The sequence below is a fragment of the Schistocerca gregaria genome, chromosome 5, assembly GCF_023897955.1.
Source record: "Schistocerca gregaria isolate iqSchGreg1 chromosome 5, iqSchGreg1.2, whole genome shotgun sequence".
Lineage (NCBI taxonomy): Eukaryota > Metazoa > Arthropoda > Insecta > Orthoptera > Acrididae > Schistocerca > Schistocerca gregaria.
The window spans coordinates 292,660,384-292,688,012 of NC_064924.1; the positions used below are offsets into that span (position 1 = coordinate 292,660,384).

General features: G+C 44.4%; 1 protein-coding gene and 1 non-coding gene across 14 annotated transcripts in view; one reads left to right on the forward strand and one right to left on the reverse strand.

Moving 5' to 3' along the window:
* The window catches only part of LOC126271885 (dystroglycan 1), a 960,129-nt gene that overhangs the window by 508,522 nt on the left and 423,978 nt on the right, over window positions 1–27,629 (forward strand). The gene's annotated exons all lie outside the window — the stretch shown is intronic.
* Window positions 21,006–21,078, reverse strand: Trnav-cac (transfer RNA valine (anticodon CAC)). Its single transcript has one exon. It is a non-coding gene; the product is annotated as a tRNA-Val (tRNA).

Consider the following 27,629-nt stretch of genomic DNA (forward strand, 5'->3'; position numbering starts at 1 on the left):
GTCAGAAAAGTCACAGTTCGTAGTAATAGACGGAAAGTCATCGAGTAAAACGGAAGTAATATCCGGTATTCCCCAAGGAATTGTTATAGGCCCTCCATTGTTCCTGATCTACATTAACGACATAGGAGACAATCTGAGTAGCCCTATTGGATTGTTTGCAGATGATGCTTTCATTTACCGTCTTGTAAAGCCATCAGACGACCAAAACGAATTGCAGAATGATTTAGATAAGATATCTGTATGGTGGCAATTTACCCTGAATAAACAAGCGTAATGAAGTTATTCACATGAATAATAAAAGAAATCGGCTAAATTTCGTTTACACGATAAGTCACACAAATCTGAAAGCACTAAATTCAACTAAATAATTATTGGAATGATCACATAGATAATGTCGTGAGTAGACCAAACCAAAGACTGCGAATCATTGGCAGAACACTTAGGTGCAACAGGTCTATTAAAGAGACTGATTACACCACCGTTCTCCACCCTGTTCTGGAGTATTACTGTGTGGTGTGGGATGCGCATCAGGTGTGACTGACGGAAGACATCGAAAAAGTTCAAAGCAGGGCTTTGCTCGTTTTGTATTATCGCGAAATAGGGGAGACAGTGCCACAGGCATGATACGTGAATTACAGTGGCAATCATTAAAGGAAAGGCGTTTTTATTGCGACGGGATCTCATCATGAAATTTCAATAACCAGTTTTCTCCTCCGATTGCGAAAACTTTCTGTTTGCACCCATTAACATAGGGAGAAATGATCATCACAATAAAATAAATCAGGACACGCACAGAAAATTTTAAATGCTCGTTCTTCCCGCGCGCCGTTCGAGAGTCGAACGCTAGAGAGGCAGCTTGAAGGTGGTTCATTGAACCGTCTATCAGGCACTTTATTGTTAATACCAGAGTAATCACATAGATGTAGATGAATCCGACGGAAGAGTTTGAGTTTTGAGAATACCTGGAGAACGTAACGTGCTATCATGCCAGCTATGAACTACAAAGGAGATAGTGGTATGGTATTGGGGAGGGGATGCTTTTCGTGGTTATTGTAACATACGCAAAATACATCTATTTGAAAAGGCAGATAAAAATTCGCTTAACAGCTTCCAGACAGTCAGTCTCCACACCTTCCAATACGACTATGTAAGCGTAGACCAGATGTGGTTTAAATTCAAAGAAATAGTTTCGATGGCCAATGAGAGATATATACCAAATAAATTAATAAGAGATGGTACAGAGCCCCCATACTACACAAAACAGGTCGGAACATTATCGGAGAAGCAATGAAAAATGCATGCAAAATTTAAAAGAATCCCCAATATTGCCGAAGTTTTACAGAAGCTAGAAATTTAGTGCGAACTTCAATACGAGAAGCTCGTAATAGTTTCCACAACGAAAATCTGTCTCCAAATTTGGCAGAAAACTCAGAGAGATTGTAGCCGCATTTATGGTTGATGAGTCCGTCCCTGATACGAATTTCGATAGCCTCTCTAACGACGCTGTCCCAGTATTTAGATGTCTGTGCCAAGACCCTGGTATGATGCTAGTCCATTTCGTGATTTTCGGACAACCTCAGCAGGGCATGGGAACCAGGATTGAGTCTAATTAAAAAGACGCTCAGCAAAGGAAACGAACGGACGACTAGGGCGGACGAGGCAGTTACACCGACGCCACCACAAACGCTGACGCCAGCGTCTCACCGACCGCTAACGCGCAGGTGCGGACCGAGGAGAGAACGCTTCGCGAGTGGAGGAGATTTAACACTACCACCCGCCCTCAGGAGCACAGTTCGTCAGCGCACCTGACGATGGCGACATGTCTGATCACCGAAATATTGTTCCCGTTGGACGCTATGGACCGGCAGTACACCCGTGGACTGTTCGAGCAATTTTTATATTGCTAACAGGAGAACCAAAGTTCTATCTATACTTTTATTGCCAAACAATGAAATGTTTGTGAATTCCTAAGGGGCCAAACTGCTGAGGTCATCGGTCCCTAGACTTACGCACTGCGTAAACTAACTTATGCTAAGAACAACACATACACCCATGCCCGAGGGAGGACTCGAACCTACGGCGCGAGGGACCGCGCAATCCGTGACATGGCGCCCTAAACCGCGCGGCCACTCCGCAAGGCGCCAAACAACCGTGACACTGGAAACTAAGCAATACACAGATTGTGAACATAGTTTTTCCTTTACTTCATAATACACTGCAGGTCACAGATAAATACTATCCCACAAAACTACGTTCGACTTTTACCGATGTTTCCAAGAGCATAACGACAAAATTGTTAAAGTTGTGACTCTTACATTTGCTGGTTGCTTTCTGTCAGCTTTGAAGATATATCCATACAATATAGAAATGCATAAAGCCTTTTTTGTGCATAGAAACACAAGAACAGGAAAACATTTTCTTACTTCCACAGGTACAATAAAAGTTATTGGAACCATAAGATTCATCAAAATTACATTGCACAGAAACGGGGGAAGATTTCTATAATCTGCTGCCTTTAACGATGGCTATCCCAGCAGGAAAAACAAACTGCTGCACGCACTCTGAAATGAAATTGATCAAATTATTTTCTATTTGATCCTTATTCCTTTTTTTTCCCTTCAAAACTTCGAAATGTTTGTCGTGGGTCTCAATATTTCTATTACCACTTTCTCTACCATGCATGGATCAATTTAGCCATTTCCAGAAGTCCTAAGGGTTCTGGCTCAGTGAAAATGGAATCCATGCTACCGGACCTCCTGTGCCAACCTGCCGCCCATGAAACGTTGCGGCCATTACTTGATGAAGATAAAGAACTAGTTATGTTTCACAGGAAAGGTATTTTCTAAATATGTTTTGGCTATTTGTCAATAAATCGCTTTCTTCGAAGTGACTCATAATGTTACAGCACAGTATGTGCTCCAAAATCCTAGCCGGCCTTTGTGGCCGAGCGGTTCTAGACGCTTCAGTCTGGAACCACGCTGCTGCTACGGTCGCAGTTTCGAATCCTGCCTCGGGCATGGATGTGTGTGATGTCCTTAGGTTAGTTAGGTTTAGGTAGTTCTAAGTCTATGGGACTGATGACCTCATATGTTATGTCGCATAGTGCTCAGAGCCATTTTAACCAAAATCCTACTGCCAATCGACGTTAGCGTTATGGATCTGTAATTCAGTCGTCTAGTACTATTTCCTTTCTTGGCTATTGGTGTGAGTTGCGCAACTTTTACGTCTTTGGATACAGACCTCTTTTACCAGTTTACAAGACGCTTGTGAGGAACGGTGTCGAAAGCCTTCTGAAAATCTAAAACTATGGAATCAAACTTCCTGGCAGATTAAAACTGTATGCCGGAGGGAGGCTCTTATTCGGGACCTTTGCCCTTCGCAGCCAAGTGCTCTACTGACTTCACAGGAGAGCTTCTATTGTTTGCAAGGTAGGAGACGAGATACTGACAGAAGTAAAGCTGTAAGGACGGGGCGCGAGTTGTGTTTGGGTAGCACAGATGGTAGAGCACTTGCCCGCGAAAGTCAAAGGTCCCGAGTTGCCGGAACAGTAGCTGAGCGTGTTCGGTCAGAGGGTTTATCTACTCTCTGTAATAACAATAAAAAAAAAACACTGAGTGAACGGATCAACGAACAAGCTGAACGAGTGCCATCGTACGTCCGCCACGAACAAATTCAACGAACAATATAGAACAAAATAAGAGGAACGAGTAAAGTTCAAGTCTTGGTCCGGCACACAGTTTTAATCTTCCAGGAAGTTTCATATCAGCGACACTCTGCTGCAGAGTGAAAATCTCATTCTGGAAACTATGGAATCAATTTGACATCCCCTGTCGATAGAACTCAATACGTTATGGGTATAAAGAGCTACTTGTGTTTCACAAGAACCATGTTTTCTGAATCCGTGCTGACTATGTGTCAATAAATCGTTTTCTTTGAGGTAGTTCATAATGTTCAAACACAGTATATCTTCAAAATCCTACTGGAAATCGACGTTAGCGATATGAGTCTGTAATTCAGGGGGATTACTCCCATATCCCTTTTTGGGTATTTGTGTGTCTTGAGGAAATTTCCAGTCTTTAGGTACGGATCTTTCTATGTGCGAGCGGTTGTATATAAATGCTGAATATGAAGCTATTGTATCACCATAGTCTGAAAGGAACGTGACTGGTATACAATCTGGACCGGAGGCCTTGGCTTTATTAAGTGATTTAAGCTGCTTTGTTACACCGAAGATATCTACTTCTACGTTTCTCATCTTGGCAGTTGTTCTTGATTAGAATTCAAGAATGTCTACTTCATTGTCTTTGGTGAAGGAGTTTCGGAAAACTGTGTTAATTAGTCTGCTTTAGTGTGCACTGTCATAAGTGACTTCACCGTTGCTATCGCGCAGTGAAGGTATTGATTGCGTCTTGCCACTGGTGTGCTTTATGTATGACCAGAATCTCCTTGGGTTTTCTGCCATATTCCGAGACAGAGTTTCGTTGTGGAGTCATCCACTCTCCAGTGGTGTCGCTCTTCACGCCAGCTCAAGCCGCTTAGCGCAGACTACAGAAGCCGGTAGGTTAAGGGCAGCTGCTCGACAATTTTATCCCATTATTTTGGACCCTCCACGCAGAGCCATTCTGCTAGCTGGACTGCTCTTGTAGCACTTCGTAACTCACATATGATTGAACCCGCTTATTTCGTGCGATTTTTTTACAACCGTCCTTCGCAGTGCTGGATATTCCCTGTCCACCAGTACGAGTACGAGAGGTTTGCCTCGCGTTGGTGCACCTGTAGTGGTTCCTCCATTTTTTCACATCACAGTCACGTCACCAGCCAGTGGGCATGTCAACTTTACAAGGACTGAAATCACGCTGGTGGATTTATTACTCAATTGAAATCCAGCGACTGTGCCTCTCTACTGAAAACAAGATAATCTCCACTTTCTTTCATACTCGCAGGTCTGCCTCTCGTGACGTCTAGTTGTCAATTCCGCATTACATAGTGGCGTCCTAACAATATTGATCAGATACTTGATCGGTTAGTTGATTTGGGGGAGGGAACCAAACAGTGAGGTCGTCGTTCCTACCGGATATGGCAAGGATCGTGAGTTAACTCTGCCGCGCACTTTCAAAGGAACCACCCTGGCATTTGCTCGAAGTGATTTAGGGAAATCACTGAAAACCCAAATGAGTATGGTCGGACGCGGGTTTAAACCGTCGTCCTCCCGATGCGAGTCCAGTGTGCTAACCACTGCGGCACCTCGCTCGATCAGGTAGTGCATGCTACGAAATACTGGGTGGCACTGCACTAAGTACACTACTGGCCATTAAAATTGCTACACCAAGAAGAAATGCAGATGATAAACGGGTGTTCATTGGACAAATATATTATACTACAACTGACAAGTGATTACATTTGCACGTAATTTGTGTGCATAGATCCGGAGAAATCAGTACCCAGAACAACTACCTCTGGCCGTAATAACGGCCCTGATACGCCTGGGCATTGAGTCAAACAGAGCTTGGTTGGTGTGTACAGGTACAGCTGCCCATGCAGCTTCAACACGATACCACAGTTCATCAAGAGTAGTGACTGGCGTATTGTGACGAGCCAGTTGCGCAACCACCATTGACCAGACGTTTTCAGTTGGTGAGATATCTGGAGAATGTGCTGGCCTGGGACGCAGTCGAACATTTTCTGTATCCAGAAAGGCCCGTACAGGACCTGCAACATCCGGTCGTGCATTATCCTACTGAAATGTAGGGTTTCGCAGCAATTGAATAACGGGTCGAGCCACGGGTCGTAACACATCTGAAATGTAACGTCCACTGTTCAAAGTGCCGTCAATGCGAACAAGAGGTGACCGGGACGTGTAACCAATGGCACCCCATACCTTCACGTCGGGTGATACGCCAGTATGGCGATGACGAATACACGCTTCCAATATGCGTTCACCACGATGTCGCCAAACACGGATGTGACCGTCTTGATGCTGTAAACAGAACCTGGATTCATCCGAAGAAATGACGTTTTGCCGTTCGTGCACTCAGGTTTGTTGTTGAGTACACCATCGCAGGCGTTCCTGTCTGTGATGCAGCGTCAAAGGTAACCGCAGCCATTGTCTCCGAGCTGATAGTCCATGCTGCTGCAAACGTCGTCGAACTGTTCGTGCAGAGGGTTGTTCTCTTGCAAGCGTCCCCATCTGTTGACTCAGGAATCGAGACGTGGCTGCACGATCCGTTACAGCCATGCGGATAAGATGCCTGTCATCTCGACTGCTAGTGATGCGAGGCCGTTGGGATCTAGCACGGCGTTTCGTATTACCCTCCTGAACCCACCGATTCTATATTCTGCTAACAGTCGTTGGATCTCAACCAACGCGAGCAGCAATGTCGCGATACGATAAACCGCAATCGCTATAGGTTACAATTTGGCCTTTATCAAAGTCGGAAACGTGATGGTACGCATTTCTCCTCCTTACACGCGGCATCACAACGAAGTTTCACCAGGCAACGCCGGTCAACTGCTGTCTGTGTATGAGAAATCGGTTGGAAACTTTCCTCATGTCAGCACGTTGTAGGTGTCGCCACCGGCGCCAACCTTGTGTGAATGCTCTGAAAAACTAATCATTTGCATATCACAGCATCTTCTTCCTGTCGGTTAAATTTCGCGTCTGTAGCACGTCATCTTTGTGGTGTAGCAATTTTAATGGCCAGTAGTGTACTAGTGACCCGTGCTGTGGCTCGCGTTGGTGCTTTGTAGGTTTCCGCCCTATGCTGGACGCCAGACCGTATCGTTTAGTTGGCATGGTTGCGGTTGTTTCTCTTCTTCTCGTGTTGACTGGTGGCACTCCGTTTCGCAAGCGTTGCCTGTCCGCTGGTGGCAGCAGCGGCGGCTATCAATATGTAGTAACTGATGCCCTATCGTTCGGGTGACGTCGTGGTTCTTCCGGGTCGGGTGAGTCGGCAATTCGGGTGGGGACTCAGGAGGAGCCAGGTCCGCGCAGGGAGAGAACGCGCTGGGACCGGTGGCGCGCATGGACTGCCCGATCGAAGGTGCACGAGCTCGTCGTAAACCGAATACTGCAAGCTTTAAAATGAGTGCACTTCAATCCAAGTAGAGAAACCTCCATCATTGTGACATCTCACGATTCTCCAGTGACTTGGGTTCGTGTTGCTGCTCGTAGTGTCGCAGAGGCGAAGAGCAGCAAGTGGAGTACTTGGGGAAGGCGGATCTGATTAGCTTCCCGCGACTTCTTATTACTATTTACTGCGTTCAACTTGTTACAGTAAGTTCAAGCAGCGGTAATTTTCCAGCCTGGTGGCCGCTAATAGCAGTGTACATTTTCTCGCCTTGCCCCTGTTGTCCGGTAAGGTGGTGGTGGTGTGTAGTGTTTAACGTCCCGTCGACAACGAGGTCATTAGAGACGAAGCGCAAGCTTGGGTTATGGAAGGATTGGGAAAGCGGCCGTGCCCTTTTAAAGGAACCATCCCGGCATTTGCCTGAAACGATTTAGGGAAATCAGGATGGCCGGGGACGGGATTGAATCGCCATCCTCCCGAATGCAAGTCCAGTGTGCTAACCACTGCGCCACCTCGCTCGGTGTGTCCGGTAAGGCGTGTAGTTTTGACAGCCTCCTTGTTTGTAGGCCGGTTGGTGATTTAGCTTCTCAGGTAGTAGTGATTACTTTCTCGTTCCGAGGACTCCAAACACAGTGTTCTGGGGACATAGTGCATACTGCCGGTTCCGGCTTTGGCGTATTGTTCCATCGTTGCACTTGGTTTGTCGGACGTCAGGTAGCTCCAGTTATCATTAGTCATTCGTTAGACTGCCACTAGTCTGAGTGAAGTGAATGCAACTCTTGGCTGCCTACCTCATCGCTCACCAAAGTGTTTGCTCTCAGAAGTCGATTCCTGGAGCACCGTGTTTTATTATTGTATTATTTATTATAATACCTTGTAATACTTACGTTAAAGGTTATGATGCCTTGTGCTGTGTCCCACGCCCGGGTTCCCGGGTTCGATTCCCGGCGGCGTCAGGGATTTTCTCTGTCTCGTGATGACTGGGTGTTGTGTGATGTCCTTAGGTTAGTTAGGTTTCAGTTGTTCTAAGTTCTAGGGGCCTGATGACCATAGTTGTTAAGTCCCATAGTGCTCAGAGCCATTTGAACCATTTTTTGCTGTGTTTGTGGCTACTTACCAGTAATATTTTAATATTTGTAAGTTGTAAATTGCAGCGAGTTCTTAAACATTCTTAATTTACAGCCATTCTTGGCGTATAAGGCCTTCAGCCGTGATCACAGCTTGTTTTTAAAACATTATCTGTTCTGTGTATTTTAGGTGTAAGGGCTGTCTTACAAGGTTTACCGTCATTTTATTTCACCCGCTGGTGATCAATTGCTTGTCTTTTCTTTTCTTTTTTAAATTAAACTTAGCTATTGTATTTGCTGTTTTACCACAGGTTTCTAAATTTTTTAATGTAATTGCCGTTCCTGGCGTGTAAGGCCTTCACCTGTAATTGTGGCTATTTGCCGTAAAATTTTAATTTGATATCGGTATTTTTAGTAGTAAGCCTTAAAACCTTATTTACTGCCATGTTCCGGTCCGGGTGGCCAAGCGGTTCTAGGCACTACAGTCTGGAACCGCGCGACCGCTACTGTCGCAGGTTCGAATCCTGCCTCGGGCATGGATGTGTGTGTTGTCCTTAGGCTAGTTAGGTTTAAGTAGTTCTAGGTTCTAGGGGACTGATGACCTTAGAAGTTAAGTCCCATAGTGCTCAGAGCCCTTTGAACCATTTTTTTACTGCCATGTCTGGCGTCTGATGCCTTCTGCTGTGTTTGTGGCTACTTACTTGTATTATTTTAATATTTGTAAGTTGTAAATTGTAGCGAGTTGTTAAACATTCTTTATTTATTGCCATTCTTGGCTTATAAGGCCTTCAGCCGTGATCACAGTGGCTTGTTTTTAAAACATTATCTGTTGTATCTGTATGTTATGGTGTTTGCTATTATTTTACACAGTTGTTCGTTCCTTCATTTACAACGTGTGGTTTTTATTTATTTATTGTTGAGTCTGTTTTGAAATAAATGTGTATAACAATAGAAGGCAACCAATAGTAGCTGACTATGGCCCCGTCCAAAATCGTAACCGAATCCTGTCTTCGCCTGACCACCCATGTTTCATCTTGGTCGTTACTGATTGGACTTATTTGTAAGCTTACCACAAGGCGCCTTTACAATTTGCATCTGCCTATTTCACTTCTTCATTTTCGCAGTTTCCTACATTCTTTGCGGGAAACAGTGGTATCATAACGCCTTCTTTAATTCTACTTTTGTAGCCAACTGAGATAGAATGTGGCATGACTGTTGATTGTCATACATAATTACGTTAAATCCGACTAGTTTACAATCAGTAGATGACCTACAGGTACAATTTACCAGTCGAAATCTAATTAGTAAAATATCGGCATACGCCCCAGTTAACTGCGTAAGTGGTTATCAACGTTAAATTACTTAACGTGAGGCTACGAACGACGTGAGCAGTGCGACGAAACGTACCATAAACAAATAACTTCCAAATGAATGGGCAATGAGCGCATTAACCCAGGAGCTGCCCTGATCCCCATTTGGGGATCACATACTTAAATCCGCCTAGTGATGAAAGTTGTGTTTCCAAGACAAAAGTAGGATATTTACTGCTCTCACATGGTGTTATGTGTAGCAGCGAACGTAGAGTGAACACACACGTACTTTGCGCTAAGCACACTTCGTCATTTTCCAGCTCCAGTCACCATTTCTCATCATGAATGCGTGAGTTTTGAATGTAGACCATACGTCGCAGGTCGAGGCTTAGAGTGGCCGTCGTGATTTTTTATTTATTGTTGCGGCGTGCTGTTTATAATAATAGGACTTCTTCCACGTCAGTGTAATTTGCATCGGTACAGTGGACACAAATTCCCATTTTCGGTTCGGACTGACATTTGATACTGATCAAAAAATGTTGTTACAGTATTTAAAAATAGGTATTTTTCTTACTATTCGGATGTAAATGAATAGTAGTGAAGGAAAATTTTTTAAAAGAGTTTGGAAGTCAGCGGGTTAAAGCGTCTATAAGAAGGCCTCTTATAGTGATAAAAACATGGCGTTCTGAACTGTCGCCTAATCATGAGTTATATTACAATTGGCAGTTCTCTTTATATAAATGCTCTCCAGCCCTTACACTGCACATTTGGTGATACACACGAATTGGAACCATGTTAAGGCACTATATTTTACCTGAAGACTTGTTCCAGTTTCAGCAGTTTGTTGCTGGGCAAGACTGCGTGAGGCAGACAGTGAGGGCTCTGACCCACGGCTGAAGTATTGTTTACACGTGCCGCCTGTCTCCCTCCTCCTGTTTCGCGTGGGAGTCACGTCGCGTGATCTCCGTCTGCTCCATACGTCAGCTTTAGCGCCCGTTTTAGGGCATAAAGCTTTCCCACATCGTTCGTCTTCTGTCCTCTCCAAGAGGGACTGCTTGCAAACCCAGACGACAGTCGCAACATGTGTTCGGAAGCATTCTGTGCACAGTGGGTCTTCCTATTCCTAACCTGTTAACATGTACATTGCCCCTCACCTCTCCTCTGTCATTTACGGCACATATTTAGTTTATCATTACCCGTTTCTTATTTTATTCCATTGGAAAATCTCCTGTACTGCTAGTGTGTTACTATTTATCATTTTTCTTGGAAACTAAAGCGTATACGCATCTTGAACCGCTTGAGAAAATCGCAGTTTCTGCTGTGACTGCAAGAAGTAATATATTCAATGTTATGGTATACAATCGAGTAGGGGTGGATTTTCCATACAATCAGAGACGCCGTCTGTAGCGGAGTGTACTTGAAATGGCAACACAATAGTCATAAATGAATGATGTATATTCTACATATAACCCAGATGCCAGAACTGGTAATTAACTATTACTTATTTAGTGTCTTATACTTCTTTTTACTCGGTGCTATCTTTATTAACATAGAAGTTCTTCCTCGGTGTATTACCATGTCCAGAGAAGCTCAATACCTCAATACTAATCCATCCTGCCAGCAAGTCTTTCAGTACGTGATAAATCCATGACAGGAAAAGTCTCTGCTTCATTAGCTGCACACGCACTGACGTTATTTAGAATACCGTCGGAAGAGCTTTGAGCTGAGTTGTGAGGTTGAACATATGCTGCTTTAAGCTAGCGGATGCCTATTATGTGCCTATTGCTGCAAACCATGTAGCTTTGAAATTGATTGCAATTAGTGAAAAACAATAAATGCAAATATTACGACACAAAAATAATAAAAAGAAAAATAAATAGTATTTATTTATCTGTGACGGGGAGAATAAAAGAAAGATTCAGGTGTTGGGATTAAATTTCAGGGTGAAAGGATATAGCTGATGGGATTAGCTGACGACGTTGTTATTGTCAGTGGAAGGAACAATTGCAGGTTCTGTTGAACTGATTGGTCTAATGTGCATAAAACATGGATTGGGAGTAATCTAAATAAAGCATAAAGCAATGAGGAATGGCAAAATACGGTCTCAGATTGTAGACGAAGTGAAGGAGTTCTGTTACCTTGGAAGCCAAATAACGCACGACAGACAAATAAAGAAGGATATCAGGCTGTTTAGGGAAAGAGGAATTTCCTCTCTAAAAAAAAATCTGCTAGTATTAAACATAGGTCTTAATGTGGGGAAGAAATTCCTGTGAATGTAAATTCTGGAGTACAGCATTGTGTGGAATTGAATCGTGGATTGTGGCGAACACCGGCAAAGAATAGAAGAGTAGCGCTGGAGATGCGGTGTTAGTGCAGGATACTGAAAATGTCGTGGGTTGGTCATTAAAAAGTTCATTGACAGACTCGAGGAAGAAAGAGATATGCGGAAAAGACTGACTAGAACAAGGGACAGGATGAGAAGACATGTGTTAAGACAAATGGGAATAATTACTATGCTATTGCGAGTACCCGTAGAGCGAAAACCCTGAAGGAGATAGCAGAGATTGAAATAAGTCCTATGAATAATTGAGGTTTTTGAATGTAAGAGCTATTCTGACGCGAAGAAGTTGGCGCAGAAAAGTAATACGTGACGGATCGCATCAAACTTGTCAGAACATTGACAATCATTGGCTTCTCGTCTAACACGCAGGCATCACAAAGTTAACATTACTCTCACAATGAGTTTTGCTGTGCAATTTGGTGATGTGGCAGATCACATTCACGGAGGCCTGCTGTTTGTCCGGGTCTGACTGCAACTCGCACGGATAGCTCCTCTCCCTTTGACGTCAAACGCCGCTTACTCACCTGTAATGCAACGTTTGCCCCTAGCAAACACTGCAACGTTCCTGCGCCTCGCTTTACGTGGACCGAGCTGAAAATTCTTAGTGAATCAGACTGATTAGTTTAAAAAGTCTAAATTATTTTGTTGTTTTTGAAAACATTTCCATTTAAGATAAGTAATTTTTTGCGTACGATGAAACCAGTCCTCTCTTACAGAGGCACTTCAGAAACTAGGTTTTTATAGTGTTCCACTGTTCCATCTGATGAAAAAATTATTCCAGGCATTTCATCTTTAGTTTTTGAAAGCAAAAAGGGGCTAACGCAGGGCTGTGTGGTGATGGAAAGGGAAGGGATTACTGATGTCATCTGCAGCCGGACATGACGCGGAGTGAACGGCGACGAGTGCAGCATACCGGTATTCGAACCCAGGATCTGCTTACTAGGCAGGTGCGGTAACCACTGCCCTATTCGTGACACAGTGTTGTCGCAATTGCACAGACTATCGCGGAACGTCCCACGGCAGACCTAAATTCCCACCGAGCGTCACCTATCCGTATCCCTTTTCCATTTCCTCCATGCTCACTATTCTTGAGATTACTGCAAGAGGTCGGACGTAATTGTGCACCCGCATTGAAGAAGGTGGATCCGTTGAGCATCTAGGCGAATCAATTATATGAATGCGTAGTGTCCATTCTTTCAGATGCAACAGCCTAGTAAGCAGGAGATCCCAGGTACGCAGGCCATGTCTTGGCACAAAGGCCATAGCGCTCAGCCTCGTTGCATATTTCGCCCACCACACGAACGCGCCGGATTTAAACAACAATGCAGTCGCCTTGCATACTTTTTGGTTTTATGTTTCACGTTACTCAACAACTTAGATAAGGAAAACAAATTTTCACTATTATTTAGTCAGTTCTGGCGCTCTGAATGCATAACATTGCCTAATTTTTATCTGGTACAAACAGTCGGCAACAGACAGACGCAGAGAATTTCACACATTTTCGCACTGTAGTTGCCACGTAATAGTGACTTACTTAGTTCCATAATCGAAAAAAGCTCCTTCACACAAATATGTCGATCGAAATATTGTAGCACTTTCGCAACCTCATAATGGGAAACTTTCTGAGGAAAGCAATATAGACGTCCTGGAGAGTTTTAACGTTTAACGTAGAAGGCTTTGTCATTAGAATGGGAATTATCTTGCAGATCAATCAGTTTCATCTGAACATGTACAGGGACACATTCTGCTGAATCGGCAAACTGTGTCAAAAAGAGCTTGACAAGACATGTAAGATTGACAGTCTCCTCGAAACGTGTAGGGAACTATGCTTGGAATTCTTTCGAGGGCACAATAAATTCTTCAGAGCTCGCGTTCCTTTTAACGGCAGTGAGCGTAGGGAACTCGACTTTTTTGTGAAAATGTGTTTGTACTACAACGCCATTTTCTTTTTAAATCAGAAAGAAGTTATAGTCACTTGCAATGGCTTACTGCCGGTAGTGTGCAGTTAACAGAACATGCGAGATCTGCTAACCATTCCCGATGTTCTAATTTTCTCCCCGCACTTACTTTTCGTTTACAAATTCAACGAGTTTTAAATCGGAAGATCGTTCCAGGCAAGGCTCTTCACTTAAGGTACTTTGCAGTAATACATAAAGTCTCCACGCTCTTCGTTCAGTTCCACCGAAAACTGCAGTGGTAGCGGAATAATGTGTGTGACGTCAGCAACTTTACTATTCTCGCTACCAAAACTCCACGTGCTGCATGCATGCAAATTTACACGAAGTGCTTTTTGATGTACTAGGGTTGGAACTTAAGTAGTGGCAACTATTTACTCACATCCGATACAAAAGATATAAAAGTTTGCGCCTGTTTCTGTCCTTCAAAGTAGTCACCGCCGGTATGTAGAACCCGTTGCCAGCGATGTGGAAGGCGTAGTATACCTTTAGCAGAGCCTGTTCTGTTGATGGTGCGAATGGAGCGGTCTGATGCCTGTCGAATCTCTGAAACAGTTCTGAAGTGAATGCCACGAAGTGGATCCTTCATCTTCGGAATCAAATCAAAGTCACAAGGAATTAAGTCTGGGGAGTGTGGTGGATGGTACAATACTTCCCAGTCCCATCGACCGAACCGAGCAGGCACAGCTTGTGTTGTATGCGCCCGCGCATCGTCGTACAAAATGATAAGTTGGTTGCGCAGGAAGTGTCGCCGCTTTTTTCGCAAATCTGGTCGCAGGTGATGTTCCAAAAACGATCAATAATACTGTGCATTGACGGTCCGCCGTGGAGGAACGTAATGCGTTAGGATAACACCATCACAGTTGTACACGAGAATCAGAATAACTTTAGACCGCTCCATTCGTACCACCAACAGAACAGGCTGTGCTAACGGTATACTAGGTCTTCCACATCGCTGGCAACGGGTTCTACATAACGCTGGTGACTACTTTGAAGGACAGTAACAGGTGCAAACATGTAACTCTTTGTATCGGTTGCGAATAAATAGTTGCCGCCATTTAAGTTCCAACTCTGGTACTTAACAACGAATCTTGTCTGTCGACCGTTGTAAATGTTTGCTCTTTCACTGTCAACTACATCTTTAAATTCTTTCTACCCGATATTGTAACATCGTATCATAGCAAATGTGCAGTATCCATCGCTTATGCGACTGCATGTTAAGTACTGAGAATCATCATCCCACTTTTCCGCCATACTCATTCATTTTTAAGCGCTTGTGACGATAGATCGGTCGACTGCTTCTTTTTGAGCAAACATCCACTGGGCCTGTGAACGTTCTTCTTACTAAGGCAGTAGATAAAACATCAATTTATGGATATATCGATATTTTCCCCATAAATTTATAGATGTATACCGCCGGAAAACAGGTTTACCGATGTATCGATATCAAAACGACAATATAGAGCGCCGGTATTTTTGTTTCATATTATTTTTGTCGCAGGTTTCGGTAAATATTCGAAAATGTTCTTTTGAACCATTACTGTGTGAAGAAGTCTTACTACTTTTTGAGCTTTCATCTCATATAGCCTTTCTCTTTGACTGTGTGAAGCAAGTATGACTGGCACAATAAAGTAGTCAAATTGCGTTGTTAATGCAATAACAAAATTTCCGAAATGAAGAAATAGCACACCAGCTGCGTGAAAAACACTTTTAACGCGACCAATGAGCTATTTCTTCACATCGGCATTCATCAAAAACAGTTGCTAACAATGGTGAACTAAAATCTAAATGACAAGATTGGTGGGCAGAGACGTGTCAAAGGAAATGCTGACGTAATCGGCGCTCGGGGCTACCAACAAGAACTGCAGCGTTTAACTTCACGCCCACAATGTTGACACAACTACTAGGTCGCTGGCGTTTGCAGAAATGGAAAAGACAGATACGTCCACATAAGTGTTCGGGACAAATCCGATACGTGACGAAACTGAACGACGGACTCATTGCTACTTAAATGCACTTACCTTTGTTAGCAAAATTGGTATCGCCAAGCGTGAAAGTGCATCGTTTTCCTTTCAGTTCTTGCTAGCTTGTTGATATACAGAATATCTAATAATAAATCAAATTAAATATGCAGCCCTAAAACCGGCAGTATATTTCGAATGTGCAACCGATATTTTCATAGGCCGGTGCGTCGATACATTTGCGTGATATATCGATGTGTGTGCTTCCATTCGACATATCGAAAGCCGATGAATATATCTCTGTAATATCGGTATAATAGATTTCCGATATTTTTAAAACGTTCGATAGTTTTAAGTTTCCTTTCATTTACGTCTATGGTCACAATCTTTTTTGTTCAGCAGATTACCGCTTTCGGTCTTTAATGACCATCATCAGATCTGTTTCATAAAAACAGAGTTCTAATGTACTGCAGCCACAGCGGCATCGTCATATGTTAAATACGGGATCAGACGACGTGGCCACTATGGCTGCAGTACATTAGAACTTTGTTTTTATGAAACAGATGTGATGATGATCATTAAAGACCGAAACCGGTACTTTGCTAAACAAAAAAGATTGTGACCATAGGCGTAAATTAAAGGAAACTTATTACATATACGGATCACTTTTTTGCGACGATGTCGAAGCTTGTATTCGATAGTTTCACTTCATACCACAAACAGAGAAGAATAAACAGCAATGACACCACGATTCGGCGGAACTGAAGAGAGCTGTGTCGACCGAAAATGCCATACCGCAATATTAAATAAGATGTAGCACTGTGCCGGGTACGTCCAGGAAAGAATGAGAAAAGCCGAGACATGTAGCGCCTTCGACCGCACACTTGGCCCGGGTGAAGTTTGGCACGCCATGGCCACCCCTCGTGTATGAGCACCTCTCTCCTCAACTATACTACCCTATCAGCCCGAAACTCTCTCTCTCTATCACACACACACGGCACGCCATGGCCAGCCCTCGTGTATGAGCACCTCTCTCCTCAACTATACTACCCTATCAGCCCGAAACTCTCTCTCTCTATCACACACACACGGCACGCCATGGCCAGCCCTCGTGTATGAGCACCTCTCTCCTCAACTATACTACCCTATCAGCCCGAAACTCTCTCTCTCTATCTCACACACACACGGCACGCCATGGCCAGCCCTCGTGTATGAGCACCTCTCTCCTCAACTATATTACCCTATCAGCCCGAAACTCTCTCTCTCTATCACACACACACGGCACGCCATGGCCAGCCCTCGTGTATGAGCACCTCTCTCCTCAACTATACTACCCTATCAGCCCGAAACTCTCTCTCTCTATCACACACACACGGCACGCCATGGCCAGCCCTCGTGTATGAGCACCTCTCTCCTCAACTATACTACCCTATCAGCCCGAAACTCTCTCTCTCTATCTCACACACACACGGCACGCCATGGCCAGCCCTCGTGTATGAGCACCTCTCTCCTCAACTATATTACCCTATCAGCCCGAAACTCTCTCTCTCTATCACACACACACGGCACGCCATGGCCAGCCCTCGTGTATGAGCACCTCTCTCCTCAACTATATTACCCTATCAGCCCGAAACTCTCTCTCTCTATCACACACACACGGCACGCCATGGCCAGCCCTCGTGTATGAGCACCTCTCTCCTCAACTATACTACCCTATCAGCCCGAAACTCTCTCTCTCTATCACACACACACGGCACGCCATGGCCAGCCCTCGTGTATGAGCACCTCTCTCCTCAACTATACTACCCTATCAGCCCGAAACTCTCTCTCTCTATCACACACACACGGCACGCCATGGCCAGCCCTCGTGTATGAGCACCTCTCTCCTCAACTATACTACCCTATCAGCCCGAAACTCTCTCTCTCTATCACACACACACGGCACGCCATGGCCAGCCCTCGTGTATGAGCACCTCTCTCCTCAACTATACTACCCTATCAGCCCGAAACTCTCTCTCTCTATCACACACACACGGCACGCCATGGCCAGCCCTCGTGTATGAGCACCTCTCTCCTCAACTATACTACCCTATCAGCCCGAAACTCTCTCTCTCTATCACACACACACGGCACGCCATGGCCAGCCCTCGTGTATGAGCACCTCTCTCCTCAACTATACTACCCTATCAGCCCGAAACTCTCTCTCTCTATCACACACACACGGCACGCCATGGCCAGCCCTCGTGTATGAGCACCTCTCTCCTCAACTATACTACCCTATCAGCCCGAAACTCTCTCTCTCTATCACACACACACACACACACACACACGGAACTGCTGAGAGGTGAGGGTTTGGTGCAGGCCTATCGCTATGCAGCGCAGTGCGGAGTGGTCAGTGCTGGGAGCAGCCTGTACGGTGTAGCAGTGGTGGTGTGGGGGAGGCCACGGAAGCAGCGATCAGGTCGGTCGATGGCCGCTATTGTTCTCTCGCCTCGGCGCTCCGCGACCTCTGCCACTTCTCGCGGGCCTCCTCTGCCTTTGCTGTTACTGGTGCCGCGGAATCAAATCCCGCCGCGCTTGCTTCCTTCTGTCATTGGCGTACACGAAAACTGTATTCGCTTCCCTCATATAAGGGTGTTTGGAAAGTTGCTATGCAGTTATATGTGTTGGAAATGACATTCACGGGCGACTATACAAGTCTGAACCAGCTTAATTTTATTGGAAAACACTTAAGACCTGATTGTGATAAGCCTTTCATGTTCCCAGTTATTTGAGTTTTGAAGTCACAAAGCCTGCCTGGGAGATGGCCATAGTCTAAAAATTTTGCTGCCTGTTGGAGGTCTATCGGACGAGGGGGCTCTAGGGTTTTCGAGGTGAATATTGTTGTCATCTGTGCGAGCGCCGGCCGGAGTGGCCGCGCGGTTCTAGGCGCTTCAGTCTGGAACCGCGCGACCGCTACGGTCGCAGGTTCGAATCCTGCCTCGGGCATGGATGTGTGTGATGTCCTTAGGTTAGTTAGGTTTAAGTAGTTCTAAGTCTAGGGGACTGATGACCTCAGAAGTTAAGTCCCATAGTGCTCAGAGCCATTTGAACCATATTTTCTGTGCGAGCAATGCCGCCATCCTAATGAAACCACGAGTAGTTAATTCTATCCAATTTTCTGATCTTCTTGCGGGGATCTTCCTCAGAGCCATTTGAACCATATTTTCTGTGCGAGCAATGCCGCCATCCTATTGAAACCACGAGTAGTTAATTCTATCCAATTTTCTGATCTTCTTGCGGGGATCTTCCTTTGACCATAATCGCATATTTTGACTGTTAACACGACCAGAGAAATGGTATCAGACTTCATCTTTATGCATTCACCAGTCACACGAATGTGACCACCTGTCAAAAGTCTCAGTAACCACTTTATGCCGAGCGACCCGCTGCGAGGCGTCCAGGAAGAGAATCGGTGAGGTTCTGGAAGGTAACGGCAGGGAAGTGGCCAGTTTCTCGGCTGAGAATCCACGGCGGAAAAAGCCCGATCGAGATAGTCCCGCAGATTCTAGATTAGGTTTAAAGGGGAGTTTGGTGGTCTGGGGAGAAAGGCAGACTCTAACTACACTTGTACACTGCGAGTTATTTCACTTGTTGCATTGTTCTGGTGGTAGATTCCATTGTGCTGAGAAAAACTGCATGTAGCGCTGGACCTGGTCCGCAAGCATAGATTCATACTAGTGTCTATCCATTATGCATTCTAGACTGAAGCGATCGCCCAGGGAATTCTCTTCATTCTGGACTACTCCTATGACTGTCGTAAGGTGTTTGCTTCAAGACGTTTGACGCTGAACACGCCACCAGCCATCCGCCGAACGGAGCATAAAACTTGATCGATATGAAATGGCCATCTGTCGTAGTAGACGTCCAGTTGCGAAATTGGTGTGCAAATTCCATCCTTCTTTGCCGTCAAACACCAGTCGGCGTTGGTGCATGAACAAATTGCGTGCTGTTGAGGCCCATAAGCAGCAACGTACATTTGAACGGTTGTTGAGGAGACACTTCTGGTAGCCCCTTGGCTCATCTGGGCGGTTATTAGCTCAACTGTTGGACGTCCATTCGCACGTACACATTCCCGTAGCTGTCATTCACCCATGTCATATATCGCTTGTGATGTACCATAGTGGCCTCGGCGCCGCTTTTGGATAGTGTCATTTTGTCACGCACGAGATATTTTAACCACGGTGGCACGCGAACAGTTTAAAAGTTTAGCTGTTTCGGAAATTGTTCCAACCCCGGCCTTAAAGCGAATGATCACGCCCTTTTGGACGTCACGTAAATTGCTCCGTTTTCGCATTACTATTTAGCTGTTATTAAATGCTTCAAATGGCTCTGAGCACAATGGGACTTAACTTCTGAGGTCATCAGTCCCCAAGAACTTAGAACTACTTAAACCTAACTAATCTAAGGACATTACACACATCCATGCCCGAGGAAGGATTCGAACTTGCGATCGTAGCGGTCGCGCGGGTTCCAGACTGTAGCGCCTAGAACCGCTCGGCCACTCTGGCCGCCAGCTGTTATCTCTCTCTGCCCCCCCCTCTCTCTCTGCTCCCGGCCCGTGACAAGCACGTAGACGTTTAACTTAGGCGGTGTTCATTCTAATCATAGGCCGATGTACCGTAAATACAGGTGTCCTGTTTTCTGTTAAAACCGAAAGCAACGAGGAAAACAAAACAGCACATCGTTGAGTATACAAGTATCGTAGGACTGGACATTGTCCGGAAGCATAGATTCATACTTGTGTCGATCCATTATGTATTCCAGAGTGACGCGATCGCCCTGGGATTTCGCTTCATTCTGGACTACTCCTATGACTGTCGTAAGGTGTTTTCTTCCAGATATATATGGAAGAAACAATTTGTCTAACGGTTTAAATCCTCTGCTATCGTATTGAAAACTGACTGCGGGGGAGAAAACGAAACACAGGTTTTCACAGCACACCATTTCCATTTTCTTTGAAGCAGTCTGTCTTAACAGACATTACTGATTACAGAAATACAGGGTGTACATGAAGTCCGGGAACACTTTCAGTTATTTATTGCACAAGAACTAAACATTGTACATGAGTCATACATATTGCATTTTGAAGAGAAACTCTGAAAGTTTTTTTTTACCGTTCGATATGCGAACCATGAGTGACCCTGCAGACGTCAATACGGTAATCGAATTGTTGCCATATCCGTCCCATAACAAAGGTACATGCAGCAGATCCTCACATGTCGTGGCTCACTGGAGTACAATACGACATAGGCAGGAAAATACTGTTCCCGCCCGGGATCGAACCGGGGACCTTCTGCGTGTGAAGCAGACGTGATAACCGCTACACTACGGAAACGGCGGACGTGAGGAGTCCATCCCCGTTCACTCGAAATTACCTCAGCCTCTCTCCCGTCCGCGAATGCACACGCGACAGTTCTTTAGACAGCCTGGAAACCATCACAGCCGAGGGCTCAAGAAGTCTTCGGGGTGCTCGAGAGGGTGTCTGCCGTAGCACCCCTAATGAGATAGCGGCGTTTCCCGCAGTCGTGATTGCAAGTCATAGCAGCAAAAGCAATCACTTTCTTAGCAGCAGGGAGTGCGAGCCCAGCTCTCCATGCTACTCTATCCTGTGCAAGCTTCTTCATCTCCCAGTACCTACTGCATCCTACATCCTTCTGAAAATGCTTAGTGTATTCATCTCTTGGTCTCCCTCTACGATTTTTACCCTCCACGCTGCCCTCCAATACCAAATTGGTGATCCCTTGATGCCTCAGAACATGTCCTACCAACCGATCCCTTCTTCTGGTCAAGTTGTGCCACAAACTTCTCTTCTTCCCAATCCTATTCAATACTTCCTCATTAGTTATGTGATCTACCCATCTAATCTTCAGCATTCTTCTGTAGCACCACATTTCGAAAGCTTCTATTCTCTTCTTGTCCAAACTATTTACCGTCCATGTTTCACTTCCATACATGGCTACACTCCATACAAATACTTTCAGAAATGACTTCCTGACACTTAAATCTATACTTGGTGGTAAGAAATTTCTCTTCTTCAGCAACGTTTTCCTTGCCATTGCCAGTCTACATTTTATCCTCTCTACTTCGACCATCATCAGTTATTTTGCTCCCCAAATAGCAAAACTCCTTTACTACTTTAAGTGTCTCATTTCCTAATCGAATTCCCTCAGCATCACCCGACTTAATTGGACTACATTCCATTATCCTCGTTTTGCTTTTGTTGATGTTCATCTTATATCCTCCTTTCAAGACACTGCCCATTCCATTCAACTGCTCTTCCAAGTCCTTTGCTGTCTCTGACAGAATTACAATGTCATCGGTAAACCTCAGAGTTTTTATGGCGGTATACATGAAAAAAATTTTCATGGTTCCTCTTCGAAATGACATAAGTATGATATCTGTACAATGTTTGGTTCTTGTGCAATAAATAATTGAAAGTGTTCGAGGACTTTATATACACCTTGCATGTAGTTCATGTCTGGCTGAATATTCATTAGTTTATAGCGTAAAAATTTGGTGTAAGACGATGAAGATTTTTCAAGATTTTTGGTAACAACGTTAAACAACGACTTATCTTTATATAGTAGTGTAGATGCCATCAATAATATCAGTGGTATGCCTCTCAATAAAAAATATGTGAACCTTTTTGTGGTAACCGATTCGCTTTATGTGAATCGTATTTTAATTCATTCACAGCTTTCGTTTTATACGGGAACAATTTCAGTGACTGCCTTACGCTTTATGCGCTGTTGCAGGCCCGATATTTTTTTCTTGCGCCAACCTGCGCAGTGCTTTTGCTGGGCTCTGTTGCATAGTGTAAGAAATATCCAATAACAACTGTTCGTTTAGTTTAGGTGAGTTTCCAGTTCGTTCAGCGCCTAGTACTGAGCCTGTCTCTCGAAATTCCTCAGTAAGTGGGCGAACTGTATTACAATGAGGTACAGCTGTTTCCGGGAATTGTCCAGAAAATGTCTGCTGCATTAAATCTATTACTTTTATCGCCTTGTTGAGACTGTTCAAGAAGAAAAATTCTTTCGTTGGTTGAAAGCGCCGTAAATTAAAAACTAATTGACCGTATCAACACTACACATCGCATTCAATAGCTTTCACCATCTGAACGTAGCAGTTAAATGTTACGCAGCGTTAAAACGAATCAATCGCCTATTTATGAAAAACAGTTCTGCCAACTTGTGTTCTGCCAACTTTGTTTCGAACTTCCAACATAATTTACTTCCGCAGTCCCGTGCACAGCGTCTTCCCGAACGCCACGACAGCTTTTACATAAATTATCTGTACGTCACGCTACGAGTCGACTCTGAAAGGGGCAGTTGTTGAGAAGCGAGTAGGGACAGGACTGTAGCTCACCCCACATGTCATTCAATGCGAACGAGGAGAAGCTATACAGTCGTAATTATCATGCCGAAAAAAATAAAAAAATGGTGATTGTCTCAATCCTTCACAAACAACTTTCTGGGGAGGGGAACTATTGGTTGGGCCACAACGTTAATTCTGTAGGATCAAAATAGCGCCAGGCCAAGTTATCACAAGTACCGTATTTCGATAATGTATCGGAATACGTTGGCAGAAAGTTAAAAAAGAAAAATATCCGTCCAGCATTCTTTATTCCGAAGAATGTCGGTAGTAGATACAAGCATAGTGCAAAGGCAGAATGCAATAAACATACAGGCTCTGGATTTCAGGAGATTGTCTGCAATGACTGCGCCATAAATTTATGTCAGACTGGCAGCAGTTTTGATATACAGTTTAAAGAACACTTAAACCTCGCTGGCCTCATATCAGCTATCCCAGCCTATCTAAAAGAAATGTTTGAACTGTTTTGGAAGAAATAATCATGGAGGCATTAAAGCGAGCCGCATGTTAATTTGGCAACTGCATAATACTCAAACACAACTCCTTCGGTAATTTTATAATATTGAGGTACTGATGTAAAGCAGATTATGTTTCGTTTTACACCTACAATAAACTACGGATTTTTAAAGTTATGTTATGCGTCTCCCAGCCTTCGATCGTTTTCCTAGTTACTATTTCCTCCTTGCAGCTGCTCTTTCGTTTCCTTTGTTTTCTGCTTACACCACATCGGCTTGTTAGCAGTACCGGGGAAATGCGCGCATTACATGCAAGTTAGACTTCATTGATGTATAAGACCGGTGTCTGCGGGGTATTATCCGGTAAGCTATTTTTCATCTCTCTTCCATTCTCGACGTTTTGTTTCCATACTAGAGTTTTATTTTTTTAATGATATTTGCCGTGTTCAAAATGGTTCAAATGGCTCTGAGCACTATGGGACTTGACATCATAGGTCATTAGTCCCCTAGAACTTAGAACTACTTGAACCTAACTAACCTAAGGACATCACACACACCCAGTCACGATTCGAACCTGCGACAGTATCGGTCGCGCGGTTATTTGCCGTGTACTTACAGTCCTTTCCCTAGATGTAATTAATTTTTAAGCATTTTATCCCCTTTCGCTGTAGTTCCGATCATAAATAGTTTTCCCCTAGTTTTTGTTTCTGCGTCTCGCTCATTCAACAGTCATGCTTAGTACATTTTGACAGGCATATTTGGGTGTACTCAGTTTTACTATGAGGACCCACTATTTTGGTTTGGCTCCTGACGAGGATAACTTCTCGAAAGCTGGGAATCCGCAATTGTCTATCTACATTATGGAAATTGTGAGTGCTCGCCTTTTATTATTTTTTTTAGTGCCAGACAACACCATGGTTCTGTATTTCTACCATTTTAAAAAGTTCACAAATGATTTGTACTCTTGACAGACAAACCAGAAGATGCGTCTATGCTGGCGTGAAACCGATAACTGGGAATAAAGCACCTTCATATGGCTATGCAGCTTTTGGAAAAACCTCATCTCTCTCGACTTTTTAATTGTTATAATTTTTATAATAATTTGAATGATTATTGAGTGTTGTTATTGTTATTCATAGTTCTTCTCTACTTACTCATCCCTGAGTGCGACACATTTTTCCCAACGAGACCCACCAAAGGAACATTTGTCGGAGACCTTCGTTGTAGGAATGGGTATTTTGGATTCACCAAGTGTTCCGAAAACAATTATCGTGTGAAACATATTCGACCTGTTCTTTCACAAAACGCAGAAAGCAGCAGATGCCAACGAATGCATTCCAGAGGGTTTTCGGTACAGGTCCGCACTGCCGCCGAATGATGAAGTACTAGCTCAGCGGATGTCAGACAAATTGTGTAGTTGGACAGAAGAGTTCCTAGCCAACAGGCTACAGCATGCCATCCTGTGTGTGCGTCTGTGAAATCTTATGGGACTTAACTGCAAAGGTCATCTGTCCCTAAGCTTACACACTACTTAACCCAAATTATACTAAGGACAAACACACACACCCATGCCCGAGGGAGGACTCGAACCTCCGCGAGGACCAGCCGTACAGTCCATGATTGCTCCGCCTTAGACCGATGCCATTCTAAACGGAGAGAAATCTTCAGACGGAAAAGTAACTTCGGGCGTACCCAAATGGAGCCTTACTGTACCATTACTTTCCACCATACACAGAATGTTCGAAAATTTCCGTTACAGACCTTTAGGTCTTGTAGAGGGGTTTGAGTGTATCATATTTTGAAGGTAGCACAAGGACAAGAGCCGTTACCAGTTGTGTTCGTAACATGGAGTAGTCACGTGCATAACTGGTAACTCTTGTCTTTGTGCGGCCTGTGCACTTGGATTTCTGTAGATGGGAATAATTCCGAAACGCGTCATACGTGCTTTGTTATCAATGAAGTCATTCTTCACCTGCTGTAGGGCTTTTATACAACCTAGACAGCTTAACTACAGATCTAAACATAGCGGCTGGATGTGTTCCCACTGTTTGCTTTGCTCATTAGACTCCGCGGTCACAGTCATACACCTAGCACTCGTGCGTGGTGATCAGATGGCTAAAGAGCTCATATGGATTGAACTGACATACCTGCAACATTTCCTCTGCTGGCGCGGTTCAGTCGGCTTCATGAATACGTGTCAGCAGTCACGTGACGGGTGACGAAGTCATGTTCATGTGGTGTAAGCTGCAGCTCGTGGTCTTGTGGGAGCATTCTCGCTTCTCGCGGACGGGCTGGGTTCGATTCCCTGCGGGGGTCATGGATTTTATCTGCCCCGTGATGACTGGTTGTTGTGTGTCATTCATCATCATTGACCCGCAAGTCGCCGAAGTGGCGTCAACAAAAGAGGACTTGCGGCCGAACTTCCCCGCATGTGGCCTTCCGGCCAACAATGCCATACGATCATTTCATTTTTGTTGAAACTGAGCCACGTCTGTATTCACTTTTTCCACTATCGCGCCAATAGTCGATCAGCACCGAGCTCTCTTCTTGCCTGTCCTGGTTCTTCACGGACAGAGGGCCAGCCAGTTGGTTCTTCGTTATGTAGTCTTGTTTGACCACAGTGGAAGCGTATGCGCCACCTAACCATCGCCTGATATAACAGTGCATTGTTGCGCACGTTTCCAACAACTCAGCACACTTCGTTCCAACTTTGTTGTCGAAATGTAGAACAGGAGTTAATGCACTGTAATCGAGTTTCAAAGGTCTGCGCCACATTTTTGTCTCATCTAGCGACGTGCTACGGTGCTGGATTTCAACGGTTACTAATCGCGCAATCCAAGCTGACATTCGCATCACTGGCTGACATCCGCGACCGCAGAGGTATTTCCCATTTCCAGTCGCTTCCATCAGCCAAAGCGATGACTGTCAGTTTGCATTGCGTGATTAGTGTTAGTACGTGGAAACAAACCTAAATTGATTACTTTATTTTCGACGTCATACTACCTTTTGTAGGCAAGCAAGGAGTAAAGTAGATTAAAGAGAAATTTAGAAACGCAGGGTCGAATCCTGCCTCGGGCATGGATGTGTGTGATGTCCTTAGGTTAGTTAGGTTTAAGTAGTTGTAAGTTCTAGGGGATTGATGACCACAGCAATTAAGTCTCATAGTGCTCAGAGGCATTTGAACCAAATTTAGAAATTATGGTTCAAGAGAAATAAATGAAAACATCAATCTATCCGTGACAAAAATGGTGTAGCTCCGTGATGACCGAGGATTACATTACTTTGGGAAACACAATAACCAGCCACTTATGACTTAATTTATGCCGAGGCGCCTTTCGGATTTTCACTCACCTCACCTTGAATTGGCATAATATACCTATATCTGCGTCAATATTTCGTTTTTGTGGAATGCATTTTGAAGGCTGGAGCCATCTTTTATCCTGTAACTTGTAGCTGAGGAGCAAAGCTTTAGGCTTGTAAGCTACTTCCTTCGTATGTAGACAACACTTTTAGAAGTTTCTTGGAGTGACTCTCAATGTGGCATCTGCCTTTGCTACGATTGGTTTTGCGTGGTCGTCCAATTGAAATCGCTCTGCACGTATTATAAGCTGCCAGATACTTCATGGATGTGATAGTTTCCCGTGACTGTTCACCAAGTAATCGTACAGTAGTGCCTCTATCCGCCTTTTTATCACCAATACGTAGCATTTATTTATATTGTGGGTCGACTCCAAGCGCCGATGCCCTGCTAGCGATCCTGCGTCTCGCTATAGTTTTCCAGTGTTGCGACTGCTCTACATGTAAGAGCATCGCGCACTAGGTCTTTTATGCAAAGTGTTAGAAGGAAGTGTCACATATTCGTGCAGGAGGTAGTATTAGTCAAACCCAGAAGATCATTTCCTACATTTATATGTTCAAATGGCTCTGAGCACTATGGGACTTGACATCTGAGGTCATCAGTCCCCTAGAACTTAGAACTAGTTAAACCTAACTAACCTAAGGACATCACACACATCCATGCCCGAGGCAGGATTCAAACCTGCGACCGTAGCGGTCGAGC